The sequence below is a fragment of the Pan troglodytes genome, chromosome 12, assembly GCF_028858775.2.
Source record: "Pan troglodytes isolate AG18354 chromosome 12, NHGRI_mPanTro3-v2.0_pri, whole genome shotgun sequence".
NCBI classification, from domain to species: Eukaryota; Metazoa; Chordata; class Mammalia; order Primates; family Hominidae; genus Pan; species Pan troglodytes.
Genome location: NC_072410.2, coordinates 101,636,843 through 101,646,545, shown reverse-complemented (window position 1 = coordinate 101,646,545; position 9,703 = coordinate 101,636,843). Strand labels below are relative to the sequence as shown.

Genomic DNA, 9,703 nt, shown 5'->3' with positions numbered 1-9,703 from the left:
GATGAGGAAAGTCTGAGTGCATTTGACTGTCCTAAGATCGCATCTCTTGTCACTGACAGGGATAGGATTTTGACTCAGATCTATCTGATCCCAAGTGCAGCTCCCTTCACAGAACTGGGGGGTGAATCCTTGGATGTGCAGGGATACTTACTAATTGTAGGTGCTTTAATTATTTTAATCTGGGAGTTTTCCTTTGCTGAATCCTGATTACCTAAAATGCACGGCCACTGATGAAGATCATCTTTTCAGCTACATGGTATGTTGTCCATTGGTGTCTGAGCAATTTTTCTTCCTTTTAAAATATCTGCTTGTTATTGCCACGGTTCCTAGGCCATCCATGCTCACTGCACTCCCCTTGTTTCCTCCTACATCTCTAGCTGGTAATTTTCAGTCTTATTGCAAGTTTTTTAACCTCATTGGGGTCCTTTCAGTGTTGAGGCTTCTCAGGGTTTTGTTTTGGACCTTCTCTTCCACTCTACACACTCCCTTTCACCACCACACTCCCCTGGCAATCTTCTTCATTTCAATTACACCTGTAAGTGACAGTGTTCACAACTATTCATCTAGACCCTATGTTTCTTTTGGGCTCCAGATCTATGTATTATTCAGAATCTCATTGGGATGTGCCATAGACGATTCAAATAGCCCATATCCTCTCCCTACTTCTATGATTGCATCATTCTTGAATCCTTCTTCTTACATTCAACCAATCACCATGTCCTAGTGATTCTACTAAATATTTAGCAAAACCATTTTTATTCTAACTTTACTGCCAACCCCAGAGCAGGCTGCTACCATCTCTGTCCTAATTTTTCATGCCTCCAGACTATCTCCTCTTTGAATTCATCTCTATACTACTGACAGAATGTTTTTTTGTTTTCAAAAACCTAATTATGCTTATTCTCTGTTTAAAGATTTTGCAATAACTTTACATCTCTCTCAAAGTGAAGTCAACTTCTTAATATAACCTACAAGGCCCTCAGTGTCTGGCCTCCTGTCTCACTTTGTTATTTTCATCCTTTGCCTCTTCCTCTAAACCAGCTACTAATGTTTTCTGACCTCTTGGTAGTCTGGGATAGGGTGCCTTCTCTGGGTCTTGCTTTCCTTTTTAATAGCATTTATCATATGGAATTATAACTTTTTACGTGACTGCATTCCCCCACCAGACTGTAAGCTGCTAAAGGTCAGAGACTCTATCTTGTTCACACCTATCCCCAACCAAGCACAGTGACTGGCACATTGCATGTACTCAATAAACATGTATTGAAGTTCCTTTTTATAGCCCTTAGCCCAGTACTGTGTAAAATCAGGCACACAGTCATTTGTTTCTATTTGGAATCTGTAATGAAAATATCAGAAGATTCAGTCATGTAGAAAACGAAAACCTCTCTATTTAACAGTATTTTTCTCCTGTTTATTACATTTCCTTAGTGAAATATAGGTGATGCGATAAAAATAATTATTATATCACATAAAGTGCAGCATCTAGCCCACCTTTACCGTACTTCAATCTTGAAATTTCTTGCAGATCAGTCTGAATTTTATATTAAAGAAAATTCAGAAGATCAAGAACAAGTGACTTATTTAAACTGCAGAAATTGATTTCAAAGAAACGATATTATAAATTTAGCAAGAAGTAAAGCATCAAATGACTTGTCAATTTACCTTAACTGATTAAAATATGCTCAGGGCATGACTTCTTAATATACAGGTCAAATATCATAGGGAGAGTTTTCAGTGTTCATGAGAAATATGACTAGAAATTAAAATCACCTTTTTCAAATAAAAAAAATGCACGCTGCCACTGTAGCACAGGAGATGAGAGTCATCAGCCAGGTACAAGTGTTGTGAGCATCTGTTTATGGAGAGAGGGAGGATGTAGTGCAAAGGTTAATGATGTTCTTTGGGCCCAGGAAGAAACCTCATAACTGGATGGTGCCTTGATTTCTCTTTATCTCAGGTTTATTGCAAGCATCAATGAAAGGACAATTGGGAAGAAAGGCACAGAGCATTAATTAATCTAGAATGCAGATTAAGAAAACTCAGGAAAATATAGTCCAGTTTTGAGCATAGCTGGAATTGGGGGGTAGTTGTAAGATTTGCTTCAGTATTATTATGGTGCTTTTAAAGTAGAAATCAGCAGATTTGAATTATTTCCACCTAATTGTGAAGAACCTCCTTTTGGGTTAAAGTGATTGAGTAAAAAGAGGTAGAAATGTGATGTGTTATGCAACAGTTGAATCCTAGAGCTGTTCAATGGTGTGACAAATGAATAAAGGAGTGGGGGAATTGGGCCACTGGCAATGGAAGCCCCCTGAGCAGCTACTTGTAGGGTGACTAGGACCCTGTCTTGGGACCCTGTCTTGAGACAGATATAAAGGATAGGGTAGGGTAAGTTGAAGGATGAAGAATAGAACAGCAAATAAAGTGGAGTAGGAGAAGGACTTTTGGTCACAGAAGATTCAAATAGCCTTCAGGTTCCTCTTTCTCTTCCTGTTTTCTTTTCTTTTTTTTTTTGAGTGGCCCAGTGACTTTTGGAGTCACACACACTAGCAAAGAACCTTTGCCATCTCCCAGACACTTGCAAACAGAAACAGTTGTATTTCCAACCTGCTTCCTGCACTTACCTAAACTTTGAAAAGCTCTGTGTAGTATATGTCAGTATCATGATGCCAATTTGACAGATGAAGAGAAGGGCTCAGGGAGGCTAATGTGACTTGCACAAGGTCACTTAGTGATTTGTGTCAGAACAGGGACTGCCACCTCTGTCTCCTGCCCCTGCTGCTTTGTGAAGCCACATGCTGGTGGAATATGTGACCATTATGTACTATGTGTTAGTAGGATTGATACTGCCCTTCATAACCCCAGGATCCCAGCCAGAGTTTTTGACAGCGTTTGGTCAGGTGGAAAACTGGGAGGAAGATCTAAACCATTTGTTTGCCTTTCTCTTCGATTGTTTTTGGGAGAGATTTTGTTGTGCTTCCCAAGGAGGCTATTTTCCATTATAAATGATGCTGCTTACAATAAGACTAAAAGCTTCATTAAGCTAAAAAAAAGAGGAAAAGGAAACAAAGTAGCTCACATATCAGTATTGCATGGAAGCAGTTCTGAAGAATACATTAAAGATAATGAGTATTAGGCTACTTAAATTATTTACAAGACTTCAAAAATTTTAATATGTTGTCTGGAAATAGAAGTTGGTTCTCTGCCACATTCTGGTCAGTTTCCTAGACTGTAGAATGATTGGGTATTTTCTCTGGGACCCCCACACTCAGGTCTAAAGGGGGTCCCTAAATGATTTTAGCTTAGGTAAAATGAATGGGCTTCAATAAAATCCCACGTACTTGTGTGGAGGGTCCAGCCTTGTCCCCTACCACACTTTCCCCTTTTCTCTTAGAAGTCATCAGCTCTGTACCATTACTCTGAGGATTGAAGGGCTCATACTTCCTGTAGGCAAAGAAGTCAAAAGAATGATTATTTAATGACAGAGTTTTAGGCTGTCATTAGATCTATAATTCAACCTAGGTATGAAGGATCATCGAGTTGCCATTCCTCTTCTGTATGATTTGCTTCAGAAATAATTTTCACACCTGTCACTCTTGTCTGGGTCAGAGAGTTGCAGCCAAGATCACATTTTAAAATCCTCCTGAAGAGTACAGTATAGAGGAAGAGGGCTAATCTGGGAGTCAGGAGACTTCCCTTGTCTCATTAACATTAGTAACTCACCACATAGCTTTAAGGAAGTCTAGTCTTCTTTCTGGACATCAGTTTCTACATCTGTAAAATGAGTTTTATACCATGTTGGAAAGGACTGTTGGATTAGATTAACTATTAGGTTCATTCCGTGGAGCTTTGGTATAGAAACATGGGACTTTATTAAGATATATTTCAAATGTACAGAATTGTGTCCTTGAGGATAATAAACAACCATTACCAATATTAAAATGTTGCCATCTTTGCATCTGATTTTAATGTAACAAAAACTTTTGCTTGAAGCTGGAGGATGCTGGGCACCCATATCTGATCTCATTGTACATCCTTCTTTCTTCCCTTTCTGAAGGTAATTAGTATTTTAAATTTTGTGTTTAGTATGACTGTACATGGGTTTCACAGTTTTCAAAATATGTATATATTCCTAAACAATACATAGGGTTGTTTTTCATGTTTTCCAACTTTACGTAAATGACATTATATTGACATACGATTCTGCAACTTGCTTTTTTGCTCAATATTCTTGCATGTATTATGATTTTTATTATTGTAGAGCTACTTCATTTCTTTTATAATGACTACTACTGTATATGATACTTCATTGCACAAACATACCACAATTTATACAGCCATTCTTTTACTGATATACATTTGCATTGTTTTTAATTTTTCACGATTCCAAACAATACTGCAATAAACATTCTTCTGTAGCAGTCTCTCTTACTGCATGTATGTGAGTGTTCTCTACATATAAAGCTGGAGGTGGAAATTGAGTAATTGGTTGTGTATATCATCAGCTTTACCAGAGTTACATAATACTTGAAAGTAATCACTTAAAACTCTGACAAATAGTATGTAAGATTTCTGGTTTCTTTTCGTCATTGCAAACACTTGACATTGACTCGCTGCTTTTGCCAATCTGTTGTACTTAAAATTATTTCTAATTTTTGTAATTTATGTTTCCCAGAAGACTTAGAAATGAAGTTGAAACTGTGGTTGAGCATTTTTCCATATTTTTATCAGTCTTTTGGCTTTCCTGTTCTATAAGAAATCTATTGGTATCCTCTACTATTTTCTTTACTGGATTGTTTGCATTTTTAATATTGCTTTGTATGGGTTCTTTATACATTGTGGATATATATTTCACAGTAGCATGTGTTGAATGCTTCTGCTAGTCTGCAGCTTTTTTTAATCTTTGTGACATTTTTGTTTTTAATTTAATCGGTGTGACAGATTGTATTTTCCAAAGATAGCCGCAAGGGTGTCTGCTGTCCAACAGACTCTTCTAGAACTTTGCCACTCCCTCAAAAGATGGAACCTATGTCTCTTACACAGAAAATTGGGAGAGACCCTGTGACTGCCTTGACCAGTACAGTTTGGCAGAAGTGTTAGGTGACTTCTAATGCCAAGTCACACACAAAAATGCTATTTCTGCCAGGTTATCTTGGAATACTTTGTCTTGGAATTCAGCCCTCATGCTGTGAAGAAGTGCAAGCGGACTACGGGGAGGCTGATGAGGCAAGGAACCAAGGCCCCTGGTCTGCAGCTCCAGCTGAGCTTGCAGCTGCCAGCCTGCATGAGCTCTCCAGCCTGTGAGAGAGCCATCCTGACAGAGGGTTACCCTCAGTCAAGTAGCACTAGATGTGGAGAAGAGACAAGTCATCCCTGCTTACAAGGCCTACTTACACTGCAGATTTGTGAGCATAATAAGCCATTAAGTTTTGGGTGGTTTGTTAATAAGTAATAAATAATTGATAGAGCCAGATATATCAGTCTTATCTGTTACTGTGTCTATGTGTTATCTGTTACTGTGTCTATGTGCATGCATACACACGCATGCATGTATGTTCTTAAATTCTTTTCTATAATACCTCACAGCCATAAAGGTATGGATTTATCTTTTTATCTAAAAGTTTTAAAGTCCCACTCTTATCTTTTTAGTTTATTTAATACCGACATGAATGTATAGTGTGAAGTGGGGACATAATTTTTTCCATGTAGATAAATAGTTTTCCCAACACAATTGGCTAGTCTAACTATGGATTTTAATGCTACCTGTGTTCTGTATACACTTCTGTATACTTGTTTTTTGTTTGTTTGCTTATTCCTGTGCTAATATCACATTGCCTTATTTGCTGTAGCTTTAGAGTCAGTCTCCACATTTGTCAGGACATGCTGCGTTATTCAGTCTTTTAATTCACAATTATTGTGATAACTTTTGGCCTTTTCTTCTTCAATATAAATTTTAATATTAGCTTGTTGAGTTCTGCAAAATACTCTGTTGACGTTATTGATAGATTAATTTGGGAAGACTTGTGTATGGCTGCATTCACTTAGAATTTTTCTATTATAAATGGCATATATAAATATTACATTTGAATTGTTGCTATTATCAAGGAATACTTTATTTTTTCATTTAGGTATGATTTACATGAATAAAATAGACCCATTTTAAGTGTGTGGTTTGTTGAGTTTTGAGAAATGTATAAATTCCTGTAACAAACATCTTTATCAAGACCTCACTCTCATCCCAGAATGCTCTCATCCCTCTTTCTAAAAAATTCTTTCCCAGCCAAAGGCAGCTACTGTTCTGGGCTTTATCTGTGTAGAGTAGATTTTTCTCCTCTTGATCCTCATGTAAAATAAATAATTCAGGGTGTATTTTGTTCAGTGCAGTTTCTTTCCTTCATTACAGCTTTTGTGAGATTCATCCATGTTGTCGATAACAATAGATTTTTCTATTTAACTACTGAATAGTATTACATGGTATAAATATGCCACAATTTCTTTATACTCCTGTTTATGGGCCTGTGGGTTGTTTTCAATTTGTGACTCTTATAAATAATTTTACTAAAGATATTCCTCTACAAGTCTCTATGTGGGCATATATTTTCATTTTTTCTTGAGTAAACACCTGGAATGAAATTGCTGGGACATAGGATAGGTACTTATTTAACTTTGAAGAAATTGCCGAATTGTTTTCTGAGTTGATTTTACTATTTAAATTCCCACCAGCAATGCATAAAAGTTTAAGTTGCTCCACCAACATTTGTGCTGTTAACTTTTCAGATTTTCAGCATTTTAGTGAGCATGCGGTAGCATCAAATTAATAGTTTAAATTGCATTTTGTTCTTATTACTGGTCACATTGAACATCTTTTTCTGTGCTTAAGTGTCTTTTCCAAAGTTTGCCCATTTTAAAATTTGGGTTATTTGTTGTTTTATTCTTGAATTGTAGGCTTAAAAAAACTATGTTCTGGATACCAGTCTTTATCAGATACATTTATTGAAATATTCTGCCACTTTGTTTTCTTGATGTTGTTTTTCAAAGAGCAGATCTTAATCAGTTGACGGAATCCTTTTCTTTTAGAGTTTAAGACTTTGCCATGCTATCTAAGGAATTTTTGCCTGTTCCAACATTATACATCTTTTTTCCTATATTTTCTTCAGAAAGTTTTAACATTCTAGCTTTTATGTTTAGGTCTCTGATTTGCTTCTCACTATTTATTGTGTGTATGAGGTGTGGTAAGAATTAAAGTTCGTATTTGTTTTAAATGAATATCCAGTTCTTTCAGCATCATTTATTGAAAAAAGCATCCTTTCAAATTGAATTTCCTTGGCACTTGTTAAAAATCAATTGAGCATGTATGTATATATTTTTGGACTCTGCATTCTATTCAGTATATCTGTGTGGCCATCCTTATGCCACTACCAAACCATCCTGATTCCTTTAATTCTGTGTTAAGACTTGATAAAAGGTAGCATTAGTTTTCCAATTCTCTTCCTTTTAGAAGTTGTTTCGGCTAGCCTAGGTACTTTGTGTTTTGATGTAAATCTAAGAAGCAGCTTCTCAATTTCTATTCCTACCCCAAATATTAAACTAGCTGCTTAATACATTTTGTCTGTGTTCTAGTTGGTTATAGTGAGTGTGCAAGTTCTGTGCCATCCCCAGAATGAAGGTGTGATGATTAAGTTTTATGTGTCAACTTGGCTAGGCTACAGTGCCCAATTGTTTGGTCAAACACTAGTTTAGATATTGCTCTGTGACTATTTTGTAGATGTGATGAGCAGCTACAACCAGTTGACTTAAAGGAGATGACCCTTGATAATGGGGGTGGGTTTCTCTGAATCAGTTGAAGGCCTTAAGAGCAAAAACTGAAGTTTCCTGGAGAAGAAGAAATTCTGCCTTCACACTTTTACTCCAGCCTGCTGTACTGCTCTGTAGATTTTGAACTCAAACATACAACTTTAATCCCATCTGAGTTTCCAGCCTGCCTGTTTGCCCTGCAGATTTTGGACTTCAGAAATTGACTGATGTAGAAGGGAAAGAAAACTCTTACTTTTTAGTCATTCACATTTCATAGTAAGTTTTTCCATTGACTTACTGTTACGATGGTGCAATGAGCCATTAATTGATGGCAAAAACCGTGATTACTTTTGCACCAACCTCATATTAAGTGTGGCGTACATCTGAGGGAAACTTGAAAGATAAGCGTATATAAAGGAGAAAAGTAAGAAAACTTCATGGAAACTCCCCAGAAAGGGTAGTTTCTCGGTGTATGGAGCTACGGTTAAGAGTGATTGAAAATACATCCTCTTGGCAATGTGCATTTTACTAAGCATTTCACATAACTAATGATGTTGCCTCTTTATGCATTGATACCAATTCTATGAGAGGCCCAGTGCTCGGAATACAGATACCCTCCAGGAACTCATGGTTTAATGAGACAGTCATATAAGCAGATAGCATGCCATGAGTGCTATGAGAGGGCTAAGTGAAGGTTACCGTGGGAATACTTAAGAGTCGTGGGCCATCCTTTAATTAGTCAAATACATGAAATGAGTTATTAGAAGTAAGAGATATTCCAGAAAGCAGGGAGCTGAGAAGATGGCAGAAAGCTTCAGCTTTGCCCCTGCGTATAGTGGACAGGACCAGGCCTTGTAAAGCTGGAGTAGCTCTCTGGAGGATGGGCTATATGTCACAGGAACCCTCCACTTTCTCACTTGCAAAATGTAGGATCTTCTTGGCTGTGGATAGTGTCACAGTGAGATGGCCCCAAGAGATTTATTTCCCTTGGAGAAATATTCCTTGCTTATGTGTGGACCTGCAAAAAAAAGTCCGTGCCTGCCTACATACATATGTAGATACTTTGCATAGCAGAACTGATTTAGCACAGCTAGGAAATTCTAATGAGACAAAACTTGTGGTTAGGATCTCACCAACTACATCTTCCCCTGGCAGCCATTCCCCATGGATTAATGAATGGGCCTTGGAGATGGTATCCCTGTGTTTTGGGGATGCAGTTGATGCTCTGAGGGCTGTGCTTGTGCATGCCCCATTATTCACTTTTTGCTTAGTTTACAATGGTGCATTTATAAGAGAAAATGAAAACTCAAGCCTGGTGTTGTGTTCCTAAAATCTGTGACTCAATTTCGAACTTGGCTGTCAGCCATGATGTAAAGATGATAAGCATCCTCAATAAGGATTTTGCAAATAAGAAGTAGACTTTCACTGGTGCTTTTGTGGCTCAGTTTCTGAATTTCTCATTTTTTAATTAGTGAGAAGTGGCAATGAGGAGCATGGAGAATACCTATTATTTCCTGGTCCAGAAGTGTGAAGAGTGTGGGAAAGTAAATAGCCATCACATCAGCCAATTGTAAGGAACAGTGCCTTCAGGGGTAAGGCAGATTTCAGGTAGAGGGAGAAGTCATAGGGAATACTCAGCAAAAGGGCCGAGGATATCAGGGACGGTGCTGGACTGCAAGTTCCAGATGGCCTGTGTAAGGGAATTGAGAAGGGGTAGAAGATGGGGTCAGACAATAGGATTTGAAGAGCCATAGAGAGATGAGGGATGACATGGGAGATTTAGGCCATTAACCCAGTTGCTCATCCCAAACCTTGGAAATATCCTGTTAATCAGCAAATATTGTTAATTGTAATCTTAACATAGATCCCAAATCCTACTTCTTACCTCCTGTACTGTGACCTCCTT

At 37.6% G+C, this 9,703-nt stretch overlaps 1 long non-coding RNA gene across 1 annotated transcript in view; it reads left to right on the top strand.

The window, feature by feature from the left end:
* The first annotated feature begins 4,241 nt into the window (after positions 1-4,241).
* LOC134807829 (uncharacterized) overlaps positions 4,242-9,703 on the top strand; it is a 52,989-nt gene continuing 47,527 nt past the window's right edge. Inside the window, exon 1 of the long non-coding RNA XR_010149182.1 lies at positions 4,242-5,408. This is a non-coding gene — a long non-coding RNA (uncharacterized LOC134807829). The remainder of the gene's footprint in view (positions 5,409-9,703) is intronic.